The sequence below is a fragment of the Fukomys damarensis genome, unplaced genomic scaffold (genome assembly GCF_012274545.1).
Source record: "Fukomys damarensis isolate Sample0158 unplaced genomic scaffold, DMR_v1.0_HiC HiC_scaffold_35, whole genome shotgun sequence".
NCBI classification, from domain to species: domain Eukaryota; kingdom Metazoa; phylum Chordata; class Mammalia; order Rodentia; family Bathyergidae; genus Fukomys; species Fukomys damarensis.
Window position 1 is genome coordinate 36,681,405 of NW_022900947.1, and position 4,056 is coordinate 36,685,460.

Consider the following 4,056-nt stretch of genomic DNA (forward strand, 5'->3'; position numbering starts at 1 on the left):
TTGGTCAGCTTTTTGCTGCTGTGACAAAATACGTAGGCAAGTCCCACCAAAGGAGGAAGAGTGTATTTGGGCTCACAGCTTCCCAGGATTCAGTGTGTAGTTAGCTGGCTCCATCGCTGTTACTCCTGTGGCAAGGCAGAGACATTTTGATGGAAAAGCATGGTAGAAGAAATCTGCTTCTGTGATGGCAAAGGACAAGAAGATGGAGAGAAAGCGAGAGAGCCACAAAGGGGGTATGCGTGAGACTGCTGCTGGGCTTTCTCTTCCTTTCGCTTTTTCTTCTTCAGCCCTCAGCCCGTTGGACAGTCCCAGCATATCCAGGGAAGTCCTGACTCCTTTCGCTTTGCTTCCCCACACGCCAATCCTCTCTGAAAATATCCTCGCAAACACTCACGTCTACATGCGCTTTACTAATTTTCTTGGCATTTCTCAATCCAGTCAAACTGGCAATCAGTGTGAACCATAATCAATAGTAATTAGTAAAATAAGTACTCCCTTCACTGAATTAATTTTGTATATGTTATTTTCACTTTCAAAATTTATGAGAAAAAATTACCTATTATTAAGTAATATATTTTTTTCAGTACCTATAGTAACGAGCAATTTATGTATTACCAAGAGTTGGCCATATTAAACATATTGTTACATGTTCCCACATGCCTGCTCTATGATAAATACAACAGTGTGTCTTCTATCAAGAGAGATATCATATAACTAAGCCATCTCATGCTTATTTTATACACCATTAAAACTTTCAAACTTATTCATAAGAAGATGCTTAAAAATATGTCATATTGTTTGTCCTAGTGGAAAACTAGAAATGAATTAAATGCCATTTAATGGGGAAAATCACATTCTATTGTGATACAAATGGAACGCTATACTCTATTAGTTGTTTTTCCATTGGCATAAAAAATACCCGAGGCTGGGCAAGGTATAAAGGAAATGGATTTATTTATCTCACAGTTGTAGAGGCCTGAAGTCCCAATTACACAGACTTGGCCCTAATGATGTTCCCTTGGGTTACATCACATCATGGTGGGGGTTCCACGAGGAGGCAGGAAATCAGAGGAAGACTGAGGAGAAGCCACTCTTGCCCTTTTCTAACAACTGTCTTATAATAACTAGCTAGGGTCCCACAGGAGTTAACCTTAATCTCCTTGGAGAATGATACCTCAAATAACCCATACCTTGTTCTAGGTTCAGTCTCTTAATGTTCCACCACCTCTTACATCACCACTCTGGGGACCGAGTTTCCTACACACAAGCTCTTGGGAGGCACACTCAACTATGTCCAAAGAAAAGTATATATATCAACTCTGTGATGTAAACAAAATAAACAAGAGAGAATAATACTTTCAAGAAAATATAATTTATACAAAATGTATAACATGAAATATAACACCATAAACTGCAATAGGTATAAATCTAGTAACATGAACAAGTCTATTTGAAAAGATCAATACCAAATTCAAGATGCTATTATCTGTGAAAAGAAAGATGAGAAAGAATATGGGTGTGGAACACTGGCTACTTCAGCTATATATCTAATGCCTTATTTTATTTGAAAAATATTTCTGAAGTAATATGGCAAAATGTTAAAATTTAACAAATCTAGTAGTTCTTTGCATTACTTTTCTGTAATTGTTCTGATCATCCATTGCTATGCAGCACAGAACCACAAAACTTTCTGAATTACAATATCAGGGTACGATGATCTTCCCTACTTCTCACAGTTTGGACTCACGTGGTGGTTCTCCCTGAAGGTCCCTTGACTCATTGCACTTAGATGGTGACTATGGCAGAAATCATCTGAAGGTTTTACCGAGCCAGGCACTGATGATAGGTTCTTACTTCACATCAGCAGCAGCTCAGCAGGGATATATGGAATAGCAGGGCAGGAGGTCTTGACTGGATCTTCTCTCTCCTCTCTCTGTGGTCCTACTGAGGGCAACAATATGTCATTATACACGATATCAATATGACATGATTATGGGAGAAGTGAGACTTTTTAATTGTCAGCCGTCTTCCCCAAAGCAAACAATTCCAGAACTAGGCTTAGGGTGAAGACTTTTTAAACCACACCTTGAAAGTCATAGAGTATCATTCTATTGGTCAAAGCAAGTTAGAGAATCAAATCTAGTCTGTACAAAGGGATGCAAAAGATATGAATATTGGGAGACTGGGTGACTATCTTTGAAGACTATCTATGATGTGCACTTTGATATATGCCTGAAATATTTTGGAGAAAAATTAAATTTTATTTTATAAAAATGGTGTAATGCGAATTTTGTGTCAGGTAAGCCACAGTATCTAAGTATCTGGTAAAAAATAATTCTAAATATTTCTGTGGAAGTATTTTTAAGATAAAATTGACATTTAAATCAGTAGACTTTGAAAAAAGTAGATTATCTTTCATAATACGGTGTGCCTCATTCAATCAGTTGGGTAACTTCTAAGATAAACTGAACGCTCCAGAAAAGGAAAGTTTGTCACCAGATGGCCTTTGGTCTTGAATTGCAACGCTGATTCTTTCCTGAGTTTGAGCCTGCCAGCCAATCTTGTACACTTTAGATTTGTCAGCTTCTTTAACCATGTGAGTAAATTCCTTAAGTATAGCCTCAATATATACATAGATAATAAACCTATATTCAACTAGATTTATGTCTCTGGAGAATCCAAAAACAAGTGATAAAAGAATAAAGAATTAAATGCCCATTACATCATTCAGTTTTTTGTATACTTTTGATGTGTTAGTTCCATGTTAAAATTTTTCTTGCCTTTCAAATGCCAACACACTTTTCCAAAAGTGATATAAAATTGTTATAGAAGACAAAACTTATAATACCATACCCTATGGTTTCTCTTAGGATGGGCAGTTATTTTGTGAGACAATTAAGGACTCCTGATATGTGAGCACTTATAAATGTTAAAAGATACATAAGATATATTTAATATTCTAAATGTATCATTGTATTTGAATTTTGTCCCTATATTTAATCAAACAAATATTACATTTTAATTATAGAAAATTTGAAGATTGCAAACTCTAGGGGACAGAAGAAATGGATTGTATGCAATAAAATCATTTATAATAAGACAATTTTCCAGATCTCTGTTAAAAATAATAAAGGGCCTAAGCCCTTACAAAAATACCACTATTTACTTGATAAACTTTGGGAAAAATAATAGTGAGGGAGCATATTTGACAAAGAAGCCTAAAAATTAAAGATATGTAATTTCTTTTGTAATGCCTACATTTTTATAACATGTATTTGTCTTGGATATTTTTATTTTATTATTTTTACTGGTGATAAGAAAGAACACCTACTTTAAAAATATTCATAATCAGAAGGAAATATTAAATTAGTCTGAAAGTTGCATGCATTTTCACTAATAATTCTATACACAAATATTGTTTTTTAAATATTCAAATAATGACTTTTAAAGAAAAGCATATGACAGACATTTTTAAAGTTTGTTCTGTATTTTCAAATTTTCAGTACAGAACTTGTCATACAATCAGGTGCACGTAAACTAAATAGTGAAAGCATCACAGATGTACATTAGCGTGTTGTCAAACCAACAAAATGTTTGGAAATAATTTTCCACATAAATGTGTGAAACCTGAACCTGACAGAGTAGTGATGCATTTGGTTCTCCGAAGACTAAAAAGCCAGACTGCTCTTCATTACCATCTGGTGGCTGCTGTGTGGAGTGGCATTGACCATAATTTTGAGGGAGAGTTAAAAGGGCTTATACTTAAGAAGAGAAAGAAGAAGGTTGGTATTATTAATGAATATTAACAATTCAGGAGGAAAAAAATCAAAGCAGGATTTGGGGATATTTCTTACCATAAAATGTATGGTATAAAAAGTCATTTGTGAGAAACATTTTAAAATGGGCAAAAGTTGAATGTCTAGTAAATAAGATTTATGAATAGCCCAATACTCCCAAATCTGTTGTTTGTTTTGTAATAGAAAAAGGTAGGACTCTTCTTCTTCTTCTTCTTCTTCTTCTTCTTCTTCTTCTTCTTCTTCTTCTTCTTCTTCTTCT

The 4,056-nt window shown here is 34.6% G+C and overlaps 1 long non-coding RNA gene across 3 annotated transcripts in view; it reads right to left on the reverse strand.

The window, feature by feature from the left end:
• Positions 1-4,056, reverse strand: part of LOC104873495 — a 31,886-nt gene continuing 27,830 nt past the window's right edge. The window contains exons 3-5 of one of the 3 annotated variants that reach the window (XR_783492.2): positions 1,748-1,941; positions 1,191-1,319; positions 1-125 (exon numbers count right to left, since the gene is read on the reverse strand). This is a non-coding gene — a long non-coding RNA (uncharacterized LOC104873495). Of the gene's footprint in view, positions 180-1,190; positions 1,320-1,747; positions 1,945-4,056 lie in introns of all 3 variants that reach the window. The other 2 variants (XR_783491.2, XR_783493.2) reach the window with 2 other exon arrangements.